The 23,842-nt window shown below is 38.1% G+C and overlaps 1 protein-coding gene across 2 annotated transcripts in view; it reads left to right on the top strand.

The window, feature by feature from the left end:
- Positions 1–7,000: 7,000 nt before the first annotated feature.
- IL33 (interleukin 33) overlaps positions 7,001–23,842 on the top strand; it is a 51,925-nt gene continuing 35,083 nt past the window's right edge. Inside the window, exon 1 of one of the 2 annotated variants that reach the window (XM_006076453.4) lies at positions 7,001–7,121. The gene's annotated coding sequence lies outside the window, so the exon portion shown is untranslated. The remainder of the gene's footprint in view (positions 7,122–23,842) is intronic. The other variant, XM_006076452.4, reaches the window with a different exon arrangement.

Genomic DNA, 23,842 nt, shown 5'->3' with positions numbered 1-23,842 from the left:
ATTTGTAGATCAATAGCCATCTTAACAATATGTAAGCACTTTGACTCATAAACATGGAATGTCTTTCCATTCATTTAGGTCTTCTTTAATTTTTTCTGTGTTTTGTCATTTTCAATGTACAATGCTTCTATCTCCTTAGTCAAATCTATTTTTAGGTATTTTATTCTTTTTTGGCACTGCAATGGACATTTAGGTTGCTTCCACATCCTGTCTATTGTAATTAGTGTTGCAATGAACACTAAGAGGAGCCTACCAGGATCCTCTGTCCAAGGAATTTTCCAGGCAAGACTACTGGAGTGGGTTGCCACAGGGATCAAAACCCAGGTCTCTCATACTGCAGGCACACACTTCACCATCTGAGCCACCAGGGAAGCCTGATGAACACTGGGATGCATGTGACTTTTTGAATTACGGTTTTCTCGGGGCATGCTAGTAGTGGGATTACTGTGTCATATGATAGTTCTATTTTTAGTTTTTTGAGGAACTTCCATACTGTTCTCCATGGTGGTTGTGGCAGTTTAGTCTCTCATTCGTGTCTGACTTTACGACCCCATGGATGCCAGGCTCCTCTGTCCATGGGATTCTCCAGGCAAGAACACTGGAGTGGGCTGCCATTTCCTTCTCCAGGATTGTTCTCCATAGTGCATTCATTAATTTACATTCCCACCAACAGTGCAAGAGGGTTCTCTTTTCTCCACACCCTTTCCAGCATTAATTGTTTGTAGATTTTTTTGATGGTAGTCATTCTGACTGTTGTGAGGTGGAACCTTATTGTAGTTTTAGTCTGCATTTCTCTAGTAATTAGTGATGTTAATAATCTTTTCATGTGCCTCTTGGCCATATGTCTGTCTACTTGGAGAAATGTCTATTTAGGTCTTCTGCCCATTTTTTGATTGGGTTGTTTGTTTTTTTGTCATTGAGCTGCATGAGCTATTTGTATATTTTGGAGATTATTCCCTTGTCAGTTGCTTCATTTGCAAATATTTTCTCCCATTCTGAGGGTTGCCTTTTCATCTATTTACAGTTTTCTATTCTGTGAAAAAGCTTTTAAGTTTAGGGAAACAGTGGAAACAGTGTCAGACTTTATTTTTCTGGGCTCCAAAATCACTGCAGATGGTGACTGCAGCCATGAAATTAAAAGATGCTTACTCCTTGGAAGAAAAGTTATGACCAACCTAGATAGCATATTCAAAAGCAGAGACATTACTTGGCCAACAAAAGTTTGCACTAGTCAAGGCTATGGTTTTTCCAGTGGTCATGTATGGATGTGCGAGTTGGACTGTGAAGAAGGCTGAGCGCCAAAGAATTAATGCTTTTGAACTGTGGTGTTGGAGAAGACTCTTGAGAGTCCCTTGGACTGCAAGGGGATCCAACTAGTCCATTCTGAAGGAGATCAGCCTGGGATTTCTTTGGAAGGAATGATGCTGAAGCTGAAACTCCAGTACTTTGGCCACCTCATGGGAAGAGTTGACTCATTGGAAAAGACTCTGATGCTGGGAGGGATTGGGGGCAAGAGGAGAAGGGGATGACAGAGGATGAGATGACTGGATGGCATCACTGACTCGATGGATGTGAGTCTCGGTGAACTCCGGGAGTTGGTGATGGACAGGGAGGCCTGGCGTGCTGTGATTCATGGGGTCGCAAAGAGTCGGACACGACTGAGTGACTGATCTGATCTGATCTGATCTGAGGTGTCAATTGTTTATTTTTATTTTCATTACTCTAGGAAGTGGGTTAAAAAAGATCTTGCATGATTTATGTCAGAGTGTTCTTCCCGTGTTTTTCTCTAAGAATTCTGTAGTGTCTAGTCTTACATTTAGGCATTTAATCCATTTTGAGTTTATTTTTGTGTATGGTGTTATGGAGTGTTCTAATTTCATCCTTTTATATGCAGCTGTCCAGTTTTCCCAGTACCATTTGTTGAAGAGATTGTCTTTTCTCCACTGTATATTCTTGCCCCCTCTGTCATAGATTAGGTAACCATAGGTGCACGGGTTTACTGGGCTTTCTATCTTGTTTCATTCATCTATATATATATATATATATATATATATATATATATATATATTTTGTGCCAATATTGTGCTATCTTGATCACTATAGCTTTGTAGTATAGTCTAAAGTTGGGGAACCTGATTCCTTCAGCTCCATTCTTCTTTCTCAAGATTTCTTTGGCTATTCATGGTCTTTTGTGTTTCCATACAAATCTACCGGGGTCCAGCCCTGGTTGGATCCAGGGATTCCCTCAGGAGGACGGCGTTGGTGATTAGAATAGCAAAGGCTGAGAGATTTTAGAGGCTCAATAATAACTGGTTTACGCGGGAAATCAATAAAGTTCGTGACACCAAACTTGCTCTGACTACGGAGGCCCCAGGCGCCCTCTCGAATAGTGGAAGGTGCCCCACCTTGGGTGCCTTCTCGAGTGGGTCTTAGAAGCCCAGGCAAATAAGTAGTCCCAGAGGACCCCCACGCTCCAATTAAATGTCCTGAAGGAAGATCAGAAGAGAAAAGGAGGAAAAGGAAACAAGAAAGAACGAAACGGGGAGACCAAGCCTGTTGAGCAAGGCCCATAGCTTTATTTTCAAAGGGAGCTTATATACCCTAAGTTGCACATAGAGGATAATAGGGGGTGTGAAATCATGCAAAGTCAGTAGTCTTTGATCCTTATTGAGACCAGGCTTTCTTTTCTGCAAACTTATCATATACAAATGGTTTAGGTGATTTACATCATCTTCTGGCCAGAAGGCCTATTAACATTTTATGACTCTGATAAAGGTTTGTCAACCATAAGACTTATTTTCTCTAAGAATAATTATTTTAAAGTTTGGCGCCATCCTCCGAAGGTGTTAGATAAAGTTGCATTCCTATAGGGCAAAGGTGCAGTGGGTTACAACAAAGGAAAGAATTTATTACTTTGAGGGTCTAAAGCTGTTAACACCAAGGCCACTACTTATTTTTTTCTACATACCAACTATATTAATTAATACACTTACAAGGATACAATACAGGGGATGTGGAAACTTGGCAGCAAGCATTGGCTCAACAATGAAATCTTCTACTAGTTCTAACAATTTCTAACTCCCCTAGAGGCTCTATACTATTTGAATATCTTAAGCTTCCCGTGCCTCTTGCGGAGTCCGGGTAAACCTGTCAGGCAAGTTAGAGAGCCATCTGAGGGGTTTGGATTGAAACACTCCTATTATGCCCAGGAGGCTAACTAACTAGAGCTCTAAATTGATTTCCTTCAGAGAAAAGGTGGTCGGGGATAGCCCCCCGTGACTGTCAGAGGAGTTGGTGAAAGTCATGAAGCAGTAAAACAGACAGTCTCTGGTTTTGGGGTAGACGCTCAGGCAGGCCCAGAGGGGCACCCCTCGAGTTCTGGCTCGCCTTGCCCACCAGAACTGTCCCACATGACCTTGTCATGGGTGGGGACTCCCGTGCTGGCTCCCGGCACAAATTAAAATTTTTTTTGTTCTAATTCTGTGGAAAATACCATTGTAATTTGATAGGGATTGCACTGAATCTGTAGATTGCTTTGGGTAGCATTGCTGCTGCTGCTGCTAAGTCGCTTCAGTCATGTCCGACTCTGTGCCACCCCATAGATGGCAGCCCACCAGGCTCCACTGTCCCTGGGATTCTCCAGGCAAGAACACTGGAGTGGGTTGCCATTTCCTTCTCCAATGCATGAAAGTGAAAAGTGAAAGTGAAGTCATTCAGTCATGTCCGACTGTTAGCCATCCCATGGACTGCAGCCCACCAGGCTCCTCTGTCCATGGGATTTTCCAAGCAAGAGTACTGGAATGGGGTGCCATTGCCTTCTCCGTTGGGTAGCACAGTCATTTTCAAAATACTGATTCTTCCGATCTAAGAACATGGTATATCTCTCCACCTGTTTGTGTCATCTTTGATTTCTCTCCCTGAGAAGAAATAGTTTTCTGAGCACAGGTCTTTTGTCTCCTTATGTAAGTTTGCTCCTAAGTATTTTATTATTTTTTTCTTACAGTGGTAAATTAAATTGTTTTTTTAATTTCTCTTTCTGATCTTTTGTTGTTAGTGTACAGAAGTGCATGAGATTTCTGCATATTAATTTTGTATACTGCAATTTTACCATTTCATTGATTAGCTCTAGTAGTTTTCTTGTGGCATCTTTATTTATTTATTTTTTAATGTATAGTATCATGTCATCTGCATGGTTTTTCCAGTAGTCATGTATGGGTGTGAGAGTTGGGCCATAAAGAAGGCTGAGTGCCAAAGAATTGATGCTTTCGAACTGTGGTGCTGGAGAAGATTCTTGAGAGTCCCTTGGACAGAGAGACAGCAAACCAGCCAATCCTAAGGAAATCAATTCTAAATATTCATTGGAAGAACTAGTGCTGAAGCTCCAATACGTTGGCCACCTGATGTGAAAATCTGGCTTGTTGGAAAAGACCCTGATGCTATGAAAGATTGACGGCAGAGGAGAAGAGGGTGACAGAGGATGACATGATTGAATGGCATCACTGACTCAACAGACATGAATTTGAGAAAACTCAGGGAGATATGAAGGATAGGAAAGCCTGGTGTGTTGAAGTTCATGGGGTCGTAAAGAGTTGGACACAATTTAGCTACTGAACAACAACATCATCATCATATCTACATGTGTCTGTGGGTCAGCAAAATTTCAGACAGTCACCTTGCATCTACCCTGAAAGAAGGCAGCTGGTATTTGAGAAGGAATAGGAGAGGAGAAGGCAATGGCACCCCACTCCAGTACTCTTGCCTGGAAAATCCCATGGATGGAGGAGCCTGGTAGGCTGCAGTCCATGGGGTCGCGAAGAGTCGGACACGACTGAGCGACTTCACTTTCAGTTTTCACTTTCATGCATTGGAGAAGGAAATGGCATCCCACTCCAGTGTTCTTGCCTGAAGAATCCCAGGGACGGGGGAGCCTGGTGGGCTGCCGTCTATGGGGTCGCACAGAGTCGGACACAACTGAAGCGACTTAGCAGCAGCAGCAGCAGGAAAGGAGAAACAACTATATAAGTCATAAAACTGGGGTGACCATATCTCAATGTTTACCTATTACTCTGGACTAATTATTAATAACACTCTTTTCATTCTCAAAAGTTTTAGTTTTGATAATAAATTATTCTACTGTCACTTGAATAAAGCCCAAAAGACCTGCAGTCCTCCTGGCTTCTGAAGACATGCTTTCATCTACACTGAACTCAAATTTCAATTTGAATGGAAGACGTACCTTGTGGCAGTCCAGTATTGTCATTAAGATTAACCAGAAGGGCTGAAAAAGCCCCACAAACAAAAAACAAATTAAAAATCCATATAAACGTAAGAGAAAGAAAAGAAGCATTGAGGATGAGAAATCAAGATTCCAGGAAGACAGAAATTGAAGCTACAGCTGCTTTTTTTCCAGGGGCATTTGACAATTCCATTGTGTACCAGGAAGCAGGCAATTTGGATTTCTGGGCAGAAGGCCACTGCTGGGAAATAGGAAAATCAACAAAGTCTTTGGTTGTCTTGTGGGGATGAAGTGACAAAATTGGAGGTTTGAAGGGTCAAGAATTCGGAGGAAAAAAGGGCTGGCAAGAACTGAGCCTGACATTCAAGGAATTTTCACCTCAAAACATCTGCCAAATTACACAGCTGCATTAGGTAGAGGCTTAAAAAGAAAGAAAGAAAGCCACTTAAAAGCAGAGCTGAGGTTTTGGCGGTTTTTATTTTGCAATCTTACTTCACTGAGGAGACAAGAGTTATAGAGCATGAATGCTAGGGGAAATTTTCATTATTTAAAAATTTTGTTAATCCAAAAGAAGCAAACATAGAAAGAAAATGAGGCATAAACAAGATTGACAAAATATAGAAAGAATAAAGCAAAATTTCAGAAATAAATGCAATTATACCAGCAACTGGGAGAAGGCAATGGCAACCCACTCCAGTACTCTTGCCTGGAAAATCCCATGGATGGAGGAGCCTGGTGGGCTGCAGTCCATGGGGTAGCGAAGAGTCGGACAGGACTGAGCGACTTCACTTTCACTTTTCACTTTGATGCATTGGAGAAGGAAATGGCAACCCACTCCAGTGTTCTTGTCTGGAGAATCCCAGGGACGGAGGAGCCTGGTGGGCTGCTGTCTATGGGGTCGCACGGAGTCAGACATGACTGAAGCAACTTTGCAGCAGCAGCAGCAACAGCATACCAGCAATTACAGTCTAGTACAAAGACAAACTGGTTAAAACTAGAACAAAACAAAAATCAACTATACCCTGCTTATGAGACACTTCTTAAATAAACATCAATAGATAATAGATAGAGAGGGACTTCCCTTGTGGCTCAGCTGGTAAAGAATCAACCTGCAATGCAGGAGACCTCTGTTTGATCCCTGGGTTGGGAAGATCTCCTAGAGAAGGGAACGGCTATCCACTCCAGTATTCTGGCCTGGAGAATTCCATAAACTGTATAGTCCCTGGGGTCGCAAAGAGTTGGACATGACTGAGCGAGTTTCACTTTCAATAGATAAAGAGGGGCATTTTGTAGGAACAAAGTCCAAGAATTGCACTCTTCATTCTTTGTATTCTTAGTATTTGCAAGAATTTCCAAGGTAGAACATAATGACAGTCCCTTGGTTGCTATTAATACCTGTCATCTCTCCCTCCCATTTACTGTACACAGCTCAATTCCTAATCAGCACAGATTGCCTAGCTTCCTGTCTGTTTGTGTTCTTCCTTCACTGCTTTATCTCAAGAGTGGATATAGTCTTCTTTCATTCCTCAGAAATGCAACACTTGGCTTGCTCAAGATCATTGCTCAAGTTGGGGGATGATGAAAGGGTTGCATATGAGTTGATTTTGATGGAAATTGGAAGCATAAAAACACAGAACATCAAATTCATAATTGCAGGATTAACTTAAGATGGAAATGGGGAGAAGACAATGAATTTTAGCTGACAGGATTGTTAACTATTGGTTGTTTACATGCTATTAAAAATCTGTTAAAATGTCACCCAATCAGCTCTTCCTTCCACAGCAATTTGGTTCTCTGCCAAACTTTCCATAACAAATAGAGCCTGCAAGCGCTCTGAACACAGAGCTGCAGCTTTTCAGGGGAGAAATCAAAACCAGATCACAAGGTAAGAATGAAACCAGTATTCTGGTACATTTTAATAAGGTCTTACAAAGTAAAATCTTGAGAACCACAGAGAAATGCTTTGTATTTCTATAAAATAAAGAATTGGGTTGATTTATTATTATTGCCAATAGAATTAAAAGTTGATAACAGTTGTTGCTAACTTAGAATTCCACTTTGTTCTCTTTTGAGTGATTTATAAAATTATTAATAAATTGCTAAAATAAGTTGTCTTTATAGTACATGTTCCCCTTTCTCACCACAAAACTTCATAAAGCAAGTTGATATTCTACTTCTTACTCCTGAAATGCTTATCCAAGGCAAACCTACTCACAATTGTTTACAACTGGTTTTTAAGAAAGAAAGACAAATATAAGAACTAAAGATGCCATCCTCTCAAAAACAATTTGTGGAAAAAATAAGGAATTGACATTCTAAATGAGTAAATTCAAAAGCTTATTAGTTTTGATACTATTCATTTAGAGTGAAAATCGCTTTTTTTTTCTCTTTAATTCTTGCTGTCTTGCACTCTTCTCTGCCTTATATTTCCTTGCATAAATACGTGCCTCCTGGCTATTTTAATTAAAATAAAAAATGGCACAAAGTCCTAAGTACTGTGGCTGCACACAAGTTGATTCTAGAGGGTTTTTGGAGACTTGAGAGTGAAGTAACTAGGGCTAGGTGTGGCTGGACTTGACTCTCACTCCCTCCTCAGCACTGTGCTTATTCTGTTTGATTCATCCCTGTATGTCATCCTATGCTGTTCTCTATATCCCTATCTACTGCTTCTCATATTTCTCTTTTGAATACTTAATGCTCTCCTTTTAATTTTGACCCTGAAAAGGCACAGCTCTGTGTTCAGAAAACTTCTTAGAGTTTGGGGTGCTTGAGCTGAATCGCACTACTGGTTGGTATCCTTAAATTGTAAAGAACTCTCACAGGCATCACTTTCTGCAACTCAAATTTCACATGTTCTTCTACATGCTTCTCTGAAAGGATCCTAGATTTCCTACTAATCTTTAACTGGTGGCTGCCTAATTCATTTTCTCAGCAATGTATTGACCTAGATGTTTTACTCTTTCCCATCACTGTTTAACTTACAATATCTAAAGCCAAAAGATACCTCTTTTCCTTTCCCATTTATAGAGAGGGAAGAATTCTGAGGCGAATTTTCACTGAAACATTGAAACAGTGCTAAAAAGTAAAGGAAGAGATTGAGAAATGGGAGCCACCTCTCCTGGACACAGTCTGTAAAGGATTAAAGAAACAGCTTTCAACCAACTTCAGGGAATGTACTGAGTTACTGTAAAAGCTTCTGCTCCATGAAAGAATTAAATTATTTCAGCAAATACTGTGGGAGGTGAGAAGGGGGATAGCAGTGCAGCAATGAGGGAAGAAAAAAAAAAAAGCACCAAGAATTGTTCACACCAATAAATCTGATAACATGAGGTCTTTTTTGGAGAATATGAGTGCAAAGTTAAATCATTACATGGAAGTACTGCAGAGGGGATAGCATTGGGGGAGGAAAAATATTACATCAGAGAAATTTATGCCACTAAATCTGACAGCAGGAGGTCTGTTTTTGAGATGAGAGTGTGACTGTGCCAAAATCATTGTATCTTTCATTCGACAACATGAAATTTTGGAAAACACGGTGGGAATCAAGTGATAGAATTCTTCTTTTATATCTCAATTTGCAGCAGGGACATTTAGAAACATTAAGACCAAAAATAATCTTGAACAGCAGAAAATAATTTTAATTCCAGTAAAAACAAACGAACAAGAAAAATATAATAATATTTGGTTCAAGGACTTTGGGACATAGTAGAGCCTCTAATCTCTTTTGATTTTCTGTCTGGTTTCCCTGGTGTTGATATCTGTACACAGAAGGAATCTTTAAGGGTACACAGTCTTAGAGGACAGGCAAAGTTCATTGTTGGGGGTGTTAAAGGTGGTATAAGGAGTTTGGGGCACTTCCTCACTGTAGCAGACTCCTGGCACGACATACTCACATGCTGTCCTTTCTATTATTGGTAAATCATCCTATAACTGTGAAGATTTTTGTTTCTGTTAGTTTTTTGCTTTAAGTGTAGACTACAGTGTAGCATAATAGTAAAAAACCACAAAATTTTAGAAGAAGATAGGCCTCAACTCCATCATCTGTCATTGACTAGCTGTGTGATTTTGTATTTTAACATTCCTAAGCCTGAATTATTTTCTCTTGTGTAAAATGTAAAACAAAAACAAAAGAATAATAAGATACTCTACCTTAGAGAGGTGTTGAGATGCTTTTGAAGATAAAGCAAGTAAGAAGCAGTCATGAAAGGTAACTGTTAATAATCACTGAAATTTCATTAAATGTGAGACATTAATTCCACATTCTCTCATTGAATCTTCATAGAATCTCTATGAAATAAATATTATCTTCTCCATTTATAAAATTAAACAGGTGAGATTTAGAAGGACTGTACTAACCCAAGATGACACAACCAGCAAATTTCAAACCAGCAATTAAAACCCAGAGTCAAGTTCCAGGAAGGAGAAAGAACCAATAGGGAAGATGGATTCCAAATGACTTCATTTAATGCATCTCTAATCATCTTTGTGAAGCCATTTTCTTCTATTTAAGGTTTCAGTCATTTTCAAGCAAAAATTTTAATGAAATAACTTTAAAATTTTTCAGCTATTTTCTTTAGGACTACATTTATTGCCATCTGAAGGAAAGGGTTCCTGTCAGCCACTATTCTCTTAAGTAATTTTCTATTGTCACTGCCATTAGTAAAGCCAGTACAGCATCCACCCATAAACTTGGCTCCACTTTTAACCAGCATAGCAGTCTACATCTAGTTCCCCCTCACTTTGCACAGATCATGAATTGGGTCATCATTACAGTTTTCCCCAGAAGTGCTAATACACCTGAGACCTTTTGCAAGTGTAAGAATGTTTTGCTCATTACTTCTCTTGGATTTCCTAGCAAAGATTAGATATTTTCTTAAAGAACTTCATAGTTTTGCATATCTGCTGTGTTCAAATCTCAGCCACTCTAACTCCTTAGCCTGCTGGCTCTATCATTGGCTGCTGTTTAAGAAATGCTATGTAAGTAGTTTGTGTGTGTGTTGTGTGTTCAGTCACTCAGTTGTGTCTGACTCTTTGTGGCCCCATGGACTCTAGCCCACCAGGCTCCTCTGTCCATGTAATTCTCCCAGCAAGAATACTGGAATGGGTTGCCACGTCCTCCTCCAGATCTTCCTGACCTAAGAATTGATCCTGCGTCTCTTGAATCTCTTGCATTGTCAGGAGGATTCTTTACCACTGGCACCACCTGGGAAGACTTTAAGTCGTTTATATTTTCTTTCTAAAAAGAAAATCATATGCCTTTCTCCCATGTTCTTTCATTTGGGAGCTTACTAAACCCAATCATGAACTTTCCTCTAACCTGAATTTACTAGTTCCAAAATTTTTGCTTCCTGAGGTTTTATTTATCCATTATCTTTTATACATATGCTACTGCTAAGTCGCTTCAGTCATGTTCGACTCTGTGCGACCACATAGATGGCAGCCCACCAGACTCCCCCGTCCCTGGGATTCTCCAGGCAAGAACACTAGAGTGGGTTGCCATTTCCTTCTCCATTTATACATATATTATATAGCAATTGTCTACATTCTTTAGCAAAGGTGTTTAAACAGTTTATCAGTAGTCAGCATGGCTACTTCATACTAATCAATGAATAGTAGTAGGATTGTTTTCTTGAGTAAATATTTCTTTTCTTCTAGTCTTTTTTAAAAGTTTGAGCCACAGACCTAGGTGCCAACATTCATTTTAATATAATTTGGTGGCTATTTTTAGCTTCTTCTTTTTCTTCAATGTGACTTTTATAAGATTCATATTACATCAATGTATACGTAGCATTATTTATCAAAGAGCAGGCACAGTTTTTTCTTCACTTACTTACTCAAGTGCCATATGGCTTGTGAAATCATAATCATAATCATAATTGTCACTATGTGGTATAAAACAGTATAAGCTGTTTTAATAAACAAGTTTGGAGAGTGCCATGCCTAGGATGTGACATCTGGCTGTCTAATCACCATTACCTTTCAAATGTCAAATGGAAAGATTTCTACTCAGTATTAAAGGTCCATGAGAGTAGACTCAGCATTTAGAAGCATTAAAGTCATTTGCATTGTGATATGTCAGTTGGAAAAAAAATACTATCTGTAAATCGTTATTTTTTTTAATTCATAAAAGTATAAAAATTGGATAGAAATCCAATTTTTAAAGCATCCATTTTTTTTTTCTGGTTATTTGTGACAAATGCTCCTAAAAGAGCATCTATTTTTAGACTTATTGGTTCTCCCTACTATCTAGGTAGACCCATGCAGGGACTAGTAGCCTCAAGGATTGTTCACTGTTAGATCTGTATAACTTCTTTGCCTATCCCATGCAACACCCCTTCTTGGCAAAGTAAGAGAGCCCAGTTACATTCTTCTGCCCTGCATCATTAGATATACTCAGAAAGAGGTCAGCTCTGTCCAAAGAAGGAAAATGATTAGGTCTATCTTGAAGAATAAGAGAAGTATCTAGCACAATCTTTTCACTTTAAGCCCAGCTACCAGGTAAGCCTACTTAGATTCCCATGTAAGGATGATGAAGTCAGCATTTTGGGAAATGGTTGCAACACACGAATTGGGCAGGGTGGGAGACAAGGTTTATCATTCCATGGTGGACAAGTTTCCAGACCTCTGAATTGTATTTTCTGATCATTGAACAAGGTAACTCTATTGAAACTCTTATGGGAATTAAATATACAGGATGTGGATTGCAACTTAGCCTGTTCAGGTCAATGTGCAAGGACTCTAACATCTGTGAGTAGAAAATGTCTTCTAACAATAAAATTTAATATCTAATACACAATGCAGTATATCACTGGGTGGCCACTGGCTTGAGAAAGAAAATCTCATAGTCTGTACAGGTTGAGGTACAAAGCATTTAACAGCTGGCACGGCATAAGCAGATATAATAGTGAGAAAGGTACTAGCCATTTGGAGCATGCCAGCTGAATGCCAGCACTGGGAGGGAACTTCACTGTGGCTTTGACCTGTATCAGCCAATCTAGGATAACGGGAATGACAGAGCAGTGGAAAAGCTAAAGGTTTACAGAGCTTTTAACAAGTTGGCCAGTGTTTCTGTTAGCGTTCAATATTCAAATCCCAAACAGAAGAGAAAAATCCTATAAAAGTTATGCTAGCAATAACTTTAGTCTTTGTACAAGGAAACACTTTCACATACTATGAGACTATATTTATAATTAACTTCTGAATGGAGGTAATGTGAGATAATATTTGATCTAAAAACAGCCTTTTAGTCCATCATTATGGACTCATGATTTTGGTGATATTATAATTAACTCATTTTCAGACTTGGTTTGATTAGCTACAATTTTTTGTTGTGCTGAGCCACACGGTCACAATTTATCACACAGAAGCCCCTTCATGGTGGCTCTTTTTAAAATTTTCTCAGAATTTTAAAATATGCATCACTGCTTTCAGGCAAAAGTTATTCAGGCTTATCCTGCATTTCTTTTACTTGAAATAATAAATCAGCCATTCTCCAAAGAATCCCAATTTCTTTAGTGGAGAACATTATTAGGCTACTGAAAATCTGGGCCCTGGGATACACATTGGATTATTTCATCTTAATACTGAAATTAAAGCAGTTCAGTTACCAGATATAGGGAAGAAAATTATATATTAAATGAAATCATTAGTTCATATTTGTATTGTCATTGGAATTCTATGATATATGTAAAAATACTTGTTACAATTATTTTTAATATATTATTTTGTTATGAGTATATAATCATTTGTTTGATTTACACTGTGGTCCAGTTGTTTAAATTCTTTTAACTTTGAAAACATTGATGTCTTATTAATTGACAGCTTTTGTTTGGTTCCTATATTAGTTTGGAGTAGAAATGGCAGCCCACGCCAGTATTCTTGCCTGGGAAATTCCATGGACAGAGGAGCCTGTCAGGCTACAGTCCATGGGGTTGCAAAGAAGTGAACATGTTATTGGAGGATATGGTGTAACTGGTGTCCATTATTTTACCAAATAGAGGTATTGCATATGATAGGTACAGAAGTTATCTGGATCTACCAGTGAACCACAGTCCTCGAGGTTACTAGTCTCGGCATGGTTCTACCTGCTAAACAGTTCACTGTATAAGTAGGATGTTAACTGAAGTTTGATCTTCAATGTCTTTATAAGTCATTTCATTTTGTCATTATTTGTCCACTCATAATGAGATAATGCATCATTATAAGATATGATTTTCATAATCAATTTCATACACAAATTAATATACATAAAAATTATGGCAAACAAGCTCAACTGGTGTTTTACAAGAGTAAAATATCAATAAAAGTACTATATTGGCAATCTGTAAAATTAGTAGTAAAAATAGTAATAACAGTACCATTATTGGCAATCTGAATTTAAAAAAAGAAAAAGAACAGACATGAAATGGTTACTTATAAATTTCAAAATTTTTTCCTGATATACACAAAAAATTCAGTTTACCCATTCTGTTTCTGGTGTATCATGCTGTTTTCTGATAAATAATATTTTTATTGATTTTAAAATATCATTTTATATATTCATATTATTTTATTAAAATTTTGCTTAAAATATAGCATTACTTGAATATTAAAATTTTAAACTAGCTGCAATAGGACGCAGTATGAAGATTCCTCAAAAAAATTAAAAATAGAATCACCATATGATCTAGCATTCCCACTTTTGGGTACATATCCAGAAGAATAAAAAATGGGATGTTGAAGAGAGAGCTGCAACCTATGTTCATTATAATATTATTCAAAATAGCCAAGAGGTGGAATCAACCCAAATGTCCACTAATGAATGGATAAAGAAAATATAGTATACACATATAATGAAATATCATTCAGCTTTAAAAAAGAAAGAAATCCTGTCACATGCTCAACAGGGATGAATCTTGAGAACATTATGTTAGGTGAAATAAACCAAACACAAATACTGTGTACTATATGATCCCACTTATATGAGGTACTAAAGTAGTCAAACACAAGAAACAGAGGGTAAAACGATGTTGCCATGGGCTTTGGGAAGGTGAAATGAGTTTTTTAAGTTTAAAACTAAACTATAGTTTTAGTTTTGCAAGATGAAAAAGTTCTAGAGGTCTGCTGCACAAAATTTGAATGCAGTTAACACTACTGAAATATACTTAAAATGGGTAAGATGGTAAATTTTACATTATCCATTTTTACAATTAAAAAATTTTTTTAAGAAGAGCTTTGAGCAGGGGATAAGGAAGAATGTTTAAACAACCCGACTGTATTTAGAGATATTATTAATTCAGTGTCCCGAATACATTAGTTGTTAGCTACTTCTTTTTTAGGATTTAGAAAAAGCCAATGCAGATCACATTTAGACCAAAAATATATAAAGATAATTTGTATCACTTGATAAGCTTTAACTAGAATAAAAGATAAATTTACTATATAAGGACACTTAGTGCTCACTTAACAAGAGGTTCTAAAGTTGGCAGCCCCAGAGTTAGTACAAAGAATCAAGGACATCACCAAAAGACCCAAGCTCATCTTATCCTTCTGCTCTGCCATTCTTAGACTATCCATGATCTCTCCTGTCAAGGGAGAGGATGGCTGGCCTAACTCTGAGCATCACATCCTCACAGAAGCCAAGTGAGTGAAAGTTAAACGGCACTTACTTCTAAGGAGAAAAGTTTTCTCAGAAGTCTCAGACATGCCTCACCTTTGTCTCATTAGCAAGATCTGTGCCACATGCCCATACTTAGACCTGTTATTGGCAGATGAAAACAGTATTGCCACGAATGGCTTAGCTTTCTGCATATCTAAATTTCTTCTTTGGTGGAAGAAAAGATACTTGTCAGATAAGAAACAACATTTATACTAGGTAAGTCTCAGCATCATTTCATTTTTGCAGAATTCCAAGCATTTTTGGTTTTTAAGAACTTCTTGCCCATTGCTGAGAAGGGCAGCCAAATTTTTTCAAAGTCATCCCGAGGATTCTGCCTCAGTCTGAAAAATACCTCAAAAATCATCTTTAATGTGATTTTTCAATTCTTTCAGAACAAAAAACTAAGTCTTTAATCAGGTATATCAGAAGCACTTCTACCATATTAAGGAAAGAGAGGAATGTGTTCATTTCCCATCTACCCATTTTCTAGTCAGCTCAATTCATTCTTAAATACAAACAATGGTGTTCATTTAATTCTTTTTTAGCCATGAAACAGATTGCTTACTTAGTTCTGTCAATCTCTTTGACCACCACACTTGAATCCATATATTTTAGAATTCACTGACAGTCTCTGTTTCCTTTAACTTAAAAAGTTCATTAACATATAACAGACATACAGAAAATTGTACAAGTCATGGCTATACAGCTTAATGAGTTATCACAAAGTGAACAAACTTCAATCTAGTTCAGTCGCTCAGTCGTATCTGACTCTTTGCAACCTCATGGACTGCAGCATGCCAGGCTTCCCTGTCCATAACCAACTCCTGGAGCTTGCTCAAACTTATGTCCATTGAATCAGTGATGCCATTCAACCATCACACCCTCTGTCGTCCCCTTATCCTCCTGCCTTCAATATTTCCCAGCATCTGGGTCTTTTCCAGTGACTCAGTTCTTCACGTCAGGTGGCCAAGGTTTTGGAGTTTCAGCTTCAGCATCAGTCCTTTCAGTGAATATTCAGGACTGATTTCCTTTAGGATTGATTGGTTTGATCTCCTTGCAATGCAAGGGACTCTCAAGAGTCTTCTCCAACACCACAGTTCAGAAGCATCAATTCTTTGAAGCTCAGTTTTCTTTATATCAAACTCTCACATCCATACACAACTACTAGAAAAACCATAGCTTTGTCTAGACAGACCTTTGTCAGCAAGGTAATATCTCTGCTTTTAATATGCTGTCTAGATCGATCATAGCTTTGTTTCCAAGGAGCAAGCATCTTTTGATTTCATGGCTGCAGTCACCATCTGCAGTGATTTTGGAGCCCAAGAAAATAAAATCTATTACTGTTTCCCCATCTATTTCCCATGAAGTGATGGGACCGGATGCCATGATCTTAGTTTTCTGAATGTTGAATTTTAAGCCAACTATTTCACTCTCCTCTTTCACTTTCATCAAGAGGCTCTTCAGTTCAGTTGCTTTCTGCCATAAGGGTGGTGTCATCTGCATATCTGAGATTATTGATATTTCCCCTGGCAATCTTGATTCCAGCTTGCACAAACATATGCAACCATAAAAAGAAACAGAAGAGTAAAGGATTCCAGAAGGCTCCTCTTTCCCTTTTCTAGTCATTTCTCTCTACCTCAAGAAAAGCCATTATTAGGTTTTCTTACATACATTCAATTTGCCTGTGAGGGTTTCCTTGATGTACTCCTTTTCTTATTTGCAACCAGTCTGTTGTTCCATGTCCAGTTCTAACTGTTGCTTCCTGACCTGTGTATAGGTTCTCTATAGGTCAGGTGGTCTGGTATTCCCATCTCTTTCAGAATTTTCCACAGTTTATTGTGATCCACACAGTCAAAGGCTTTGGCATAGTCAATAAAGCAGAAATAGATGTTTTTCTGGAACTCTCTTGCTTTTTCCATGATCCAGCAGATGTTGGCAATTTTGATCTCTGGTTCCTCTGCCTTTTCTAAAACCAGCTTGAAATGACACTGAAAACACCATCTCTCAGAGTTCACTGTCTTCCTGGATGCTCAGCAGCAGTTCTTATTTTTTGCTGAGTGTCAGAAGCTTTAAAGTAGAAAGTTCAGACAAAGGAAAACATATTTTTAGAACTTACATTTAATCTTCATAATATTGCTAGAACGTACTACGTAGCAGTTGACTTCCATTCTTCAAGAAGCTTTTTCCTTAACTGTTTTTATTTTTAAAGCAGGTCTGGTACATTTATCTTCCACCAATGTAAAGATTTGCTATATCAACTACTGCTTTGGGTTGCCTTTTCTTGGCCCTTAATTTTATTTTTTTGCCTACACTGTTGCTGTGGAAGTCCCCTTTGGTCTTAAATTTTAGAGATTAGATTCCTTATTTCCCCACTACTATAAATATCTGGCTCACCCTTTCAGAAGCTCCTCTTGTTATTCCTCAGTTTTCCAAATCTGCCTTCAAATGAAGTCTACTACCTTCAGGATCAATTCCAGAAGTATCTAGTGGCATCCCTTTGCACTGGGAATGGAAGTTAGGTACACTTTCACTGGCTTTAAAGATATATATGTCTGTGGTATCTGGAGGAAACTCTTCTTATCAATGTTTTATGTAGTTAATAAATGCACCACACCCAAATCAGGCTACTACTTTAGGAATTGAAAGATAACTATTGCATTCTTTGAAGTTAGACTTCAAAATCTAATGCTTTTCTTGTCTAAAATCTGATGTCTGTCTTAAAAAAAAAACAAACATCAAGTCATCTGATAGAATTCTGGATGCTGCCCAAAGAACCCTATCCTTGTTAGGATTTGGAATTATAATAATTCACAAACAATAAGTCACGTTAGGCTCTGGAATCTGGGCACTATTCCCAGAGTCAATGGTGATATTAATGGGCAAATTCTTATCTTTGATTAAGCAATTGTTTTGGTTGAATTGTTGCCATCCAGATTGGCATTCACACTTGTTAGCGTGTATTTGCAGAGACTAGGCAAGATCCAGAAATAACACTTCCAAGCATACATACGAACAGATAAAATTACTATCATTTTATAAATAAACAGGAATAATAGAGTTTGATATATCTTCATTGTCTAACCTTGCAAGTTGTCTTCCTTTGTGGATCTAGGTATAAACTTTTTTTTGGCAGTGCAATTTCTGGTAATACTTATGTTCACAAGTTTTCTGACACATAGATTAATTTTATAATCAGAAAAAGCTTATCATAGTATATTGCTAAATGAAAACAATTATAAAATAGTAACAGATGGTGGCTATTTAAAAATATACGTATATAAAAACTCTAAGATAGATAACAGAATGTAAAATAATTCCACTTGAGTAATGGAATTATACATTTTATTCATTATTTCCTAAATTTCTTATAAAAAACATTACTTTGGTAAAATGAACTTATGTTAAGGGGAGTGGAAGTTCTGGCATGCATTACATGGTAGGTACACTTTCACTGGAAGAGTGTCATACCTCATGATCTCAACTAGCTTGACCTGTGGCCATGTGGCTACTTCCCATCCTAGTTTTTCTTCTCATTTTTTCACCCCTCCCCACAACATATCTAAATCTGCTCTTTTTACTGCTTAGCTCTGAAATCCCCCAGAAATGGTTCAGGTTACCCTCATAGTCAAGGTGAGAGATGTGGAACAACAATAAGCTGTGGCATGAGAAGTGGAGAGACAGGCTTGGCTGGATTGTGAGGATTTTTCTAAGGTGGAAGATTTTAGACTCTGGTGGTGAAGGAGAGGGAAGAGCAGAGATTTCTAATCTGGGCAGCTGGCTGGATGGTGGCGGGAATACAGGAAAGGTGCAGGTGTAGACAAGTTGAGTTTGCACAGCCACAGTCCTGGGGGTGATGTGCAATAGGTGGCTAGGTATGTGGATGCTGAAAGTTCAAGAAAGGTCTAGATTTGGGCATGATGAATGTAGGGGTGAGTAGTACTGAAATCATGGAGTGGGTAAGGTCAGCCACAAATGACAGAAAAGAGTAAATCAGGTTGATAGAATCTTGGGGATTCTCCCTTTAAGAGGTAAGGAGAACTCTTAAAAAGGGAGGGTAGGCAGCAACCAGACTTCAGTGGCTGAAATAAATGAGTTAGGAGAGTGGAAGCAGAAAATATTTAGATATCTCTAAACTGATGGTCTACCAGGCTTCTGTAAAATACTGAATTTGTTGTCAGGATTTAAATTAAGTAAACTTCTCATAAATCTGGATTTCCGGCTTTCCTCAAGAAATAAGGAGATTCAACAACACTGGACAGTTATTTCGATGTGGCAATAACCAGCAGGAATCATATACAAGCTACTTCATAGTTCTGGGATATAAACTTTTTAGAAAGCAAAGCAAGGCAAGTCTAAACAGTGAACTGAAGCAAAACAGATGGGATTTTATCTTCAGTTTTGAAAGCTGATTTTATGACCTAGTGACTCAGGTATATTCACACACTGTGGTTTAACACCTGCTTTTACCTTGTTATTTCTCAGCAAAACCTTTGTCCAGGCTGGCATTTTGCTCCCACTCCTTGTTCCCCTGTGACTAATGTAATGTTATGCCAGTAACATTTTCTGTGACTCAGTTTTAATCACATTTTCTAAAACCTTTCTCACCCTTCCCTCACATTATCCTACAAGCTAGAAGAAAACAAAGCAAGACTGCATGCCTTTATCCCCATCCAAAAAAGTGAGCAGTTTCCTTGGTTCCTAGAGGTGGGACATGGTACTGTGGAAGAAGTTATTCAAATATTTATTAAATTATGTAAGTGAGACAAAACAACAGCATCAAAAAGTTACCTGATAAAATGGAAGTCTTCCCTGTACTTTCTTCATTTTGTTTTTCTTTGCTGCGGTTGCTTAAATTTTTAAAGAAACAGCATCAGGTTATAGAGGAAAGAGCAGTCATAGCTATGGCTCTGTGAGTTGGGGACATAAGTTCTGGTCCTGGCTCCACCATGTACTCACTTCCTAGCTGTGTGACCTTGAAGAAGACTGGCTTTGAGTGTCACTTCCTTCATCTGTAAAACAAGGAGTTTTAGACCAGTCCTGCAGTTTTTAATGGTACTCAGTGGACTAAAAAATGTGCTTTAGTGGTTCTAGAAATATCTGATGTTAATTTCATGGATTCTGGACTACATAGTTCTAAGACTACATACTCATCCATAAATCCAATAAAAAATTCCTTTCTTCTAATCCAAATTGTTTCATTGTTTTTAGTGGCTGACATTACAATCTTCTCTCTTTTTAAAAATGTCCTGCAGTTTCATAATTAATATGTCAAGATGTATATTTATTTCTTTTGTTTTTTAAACCCACATTGGGATTTTTAGATCTCAGGATTTGAGTCTCTCAATAATTCTGGAAAGTTCCAGCCTTTATTTCTTTAAATATTGCTTCTTTCTTATTCTACTGCCTTTTAAAATTCCAACTAGATACACATTAGACTGTTTCATCCTGTTCTTTCAGTTTCTTAGCCCCTTTTATCTTTAAGTATTCATTGACCATATTCCAAGGAATATTTTCAGGTATATTTTCTAGTTTATTGACTCTTCATTTATGTTTAATCTGTTTAATCAATACACGGAGCTATAATTTCAACAATATGTTTTTCATTGCTAGATATTCTATTTGGATCTTTTTCATATCCATTTGTTCTTTGTTCATGTCTTCAATCTTTTTAGAACACTACCTAAACATATTAAAATCAGCTGTTGTATATGTCATTTGTGATTGTCCTAATACATAAAGTCTTTGCAAGTTGGTTTCTGCTGTCTGTTCCCTTTTGTCTCTCTCAACATGGTGCCTACTATTCTTGTTTGCTTAACAAATCTTGGCTGCAAATAACTAATTCATCTGGTAAATTTTTTTTTGTTTAAATGTTTTGCAGCTTGGGATGCAGTTCATAAGATTCATCAAGATAAGATTTGAGTTTGTCTTTCCAATATGACTTGGGATACTAGCAACCTACAACCATTTTATATTTAATTCTATATTTCAGGCTTTTGGAAGCACACAGGTACTGAGTATGATTTCAAGCTGCAAAGATTTGTGGGGGCTGATTTTTCATGTTGTTGTTGTTCAGTTGGTGGGTCGTGTCCAACTCTTTGCAACTCTATAGTCTGTAGCATGAAGGACAGTTCCTGTCCTTCACAATCTCCCTGAGTTTGCTCAAACTTAATGTCCACTGAGTCAGTAATGTTATCTAGCCAGCTCATCCTCTGTCACCCCCTTCTCTTCCTGCCCTCAATCTTTCCCAGCATCAGGGTCTTTTCCAATGAGTTGGCTCTTCGCTTCAGGTGGCCAAGTAGTGGAGCTTCAGCTTCATCATCAGTCCTTCCAATGAATATTCAGGGTTGATTTCCTTTAGGATTGAATGCTTTGATCTCCCTGCTGTCCAAGGGACTCTTAAGAGTCTTCTCCAGCACCACAATTCAAAAGCATCAATCCTTAAGCACTCAGCCTTGTTTATGGTCCAAATCTCACATCTGTTCATGACTACTGGAAAAACATAGCTCTGACTGTAAGAACCTTTGTCAGTAAAGTAATGTCTCTGCTTTTTAATACACTGTCTAGGTTTATCATAGCTTTCCTTCCAAGAAATAAGTGTCTCTTAAACTTCATGCCTGCAGTACCAACCACAGTGAGTTTGGAGCCCCTGAAAATAAAGTCTGTCACTGTTTCCATTGTTTCCCCATTTGTCATGAAGTGATGGGACCAGATGCCATGATCTTAGTTTTTTGAATGTTGAGCTTTAAGCCAGCTTTTCGACTCTCTTCTTTCGCCCTCATCAGGAGGCTCTTTAGTTCCTCTTTGCTTCCTGCCATTAGAGTGGTAACATTTGCAAATCAAAGGTTGTTGATATTTCTCCTGGCAATCTTGATTCCAGCTTGTGAGTCACCCAGCCTGGCATTTCGCATGAAGTACTCTGCATAGAAGTTAAATAAGCAGGGTGACAATATACAGCCTTGATGTACTACTCCTTTCCCAATTTTGAACCAGTCTGTTGTTCTATGTACAGTTCTAGCTGTTGCTTCTTGACCTGCATACAGGTTTTTCAGGAGGTAGGTACGATCTAGTATTCCCATCTCTTTAAGAATTTTCCACAGTTTGTTGTGATCTACACAAAGTCATTAGCACAGTCAATGAAGCAGAGGAGATGTTTTTCTAGAATTCCCTTGTTTTTTCTATGATTCAACAGATTGGCAATTGGCAATTTGATCTCTGGTTCCTCTGCCTTCTCTAAATCCAGCTTGTACATCTGAAAGTTCTCAGTTCAGGTACAGTTGAAACTTAGCTTGAAAGATTTTGAGTATTACCTTGCTAGAATGTGAAATGAGTATTACCTTGTTAGCATGTGAAATGAATATGGTAGTTTGAATATTCTTTCTCATTGACTTTCTTTGGGACTGGAATGAAAACTGACCTTTTCCAGTCCTGTGGCCACTGCTGAGTTTTCCAAATTGTTAGCATATATTGAGTCCAGCACTTTATTTTTTTTTTAATATAAATTTATTTAATTGGAGGCTAATTACTTTACAATATTGTATTGGTTTTGCCATATATCAACATGAATCCACCATGGGTGTACACGTGTTCCCCATCCTGAACCCCTCTCCCACCTCCATCTCCATACCATCCCTTTGGGTCATCCCAGTGCACCAGCCCCAAGCATCCTGAATCATGCATTGAACCTGGACTGGCGATTCGTTTCACATATGATATTATACATGTTTCAATGCCATTCTCCCAAATCATCCCACTCTTGCCCTCTCCTATAGAGACCAGAAGACTGTTCTATACATCTGTGTCTCTTTTGCTGTCTCTCATACAGGGTTATCGTTACCATCTTTCTAAATTCCATATATATGCGTTAGTATTGGGGGCAGGAGGAGAAGGGGATGACAGAGGATGAGATGGCTGGATGGCATCACTGACTCGATGGGCATGAGTCTGAGTGAACTCCGGGAGTTGGTGATGGACAGGGAGGCCTGGCGTGCTGTGATTCATGGGGTCACAAAGAGTCAGACACGACTGAGCGACTGATCTGATCTGATCTGATACTGTATTAGTGTTTTTCTTTCTGGCTTACTTCACTCTGTATAATAGGCTCCAGTTTCATCCATCTCATTAGAACTGACTCAAATGTATTCTTTTTAATGGCTGAGTAATACTCCATTGTGTATATGTACCACAGCTTTCTTATCCATTCATCTGCTGATGGATATCTAGGCGTGAAATGGTACCTCACTGTGGTTTTGGTTTGTATTTCTCTGATAATGAGTGATGTTGAGCATCTTTTCATGTGTTTGTTAGCCATCTGTATGTCTTCTTTGGAGAAATGTCTGTTTAGTTCTTTGGCCCATTTTTTGATTGGGTCGTTTATTTTTCTGAAATTGAGCTACAAGAGTTGCTTGTGTATTTTTGAGATTAATTCTTTGTCAGTTGCTTCATTTGCTATTATTTTCTCCCATTCTGAAGGCTGTCTTTTCACCTTTCTTATAGTTTCCTTTGTTGTGCAGAACCTTTTAAGTTTAATTAGGTCCCATTTGTTTATTTTTGCTTTTATTTCCAATATTCTGGGAGGTGGGTCATAGAGGATCCTGCTGTGATTTATGTCGGAGAGTGTTTTGCCTATGTTCTCCTCTAGGAGTTTATAGTTTTGGTCTTATGTTTAGATCTTTAATCCATTTTGAGTTTATTTTTGTGTATGGTTATGTTAGAAAGTGTTTTAGTTTCATTCTTTTATAAGTGGTTGACCAGTTTTCCCAGCACCACTTGTTAAAGAGATTTTCTTTTCTCCATTGTATATTCTTGCCTCCTTTGTCAAAGATAAGGTGTCCATAGGTGCGTGGGTTTACTCTGGGCTTTCTATTTTGTTCCATTGATCTATATTTCTGTCTTTGTGCCAGTACCATACTGTCTTGATGACTGTGGCTTTGTAGTAGAGCCTGAATTCAGGCAGGTTGATTCCTCCAGTT

The sequence above is a fragment of the Bubalus bubalis genome, chromosome 3 (assembly GCF_019923935.1).
Source record: "Bubalus bubalis isolate 160015118507 breed Murrah chromosome 3, NDDB_SH_1, whole genome shotgun sequence".
In the NCBI taxonomy this organism is placed as follows: Eukaryota; Metazoa; Chordata; class Mammalia; order Artiodactyla; family Bovidae; genus Bubalus; species Bubalus bubalis.
This window is presented reverse-complemented; position numbering and strand designations above follow the sequence as displayed.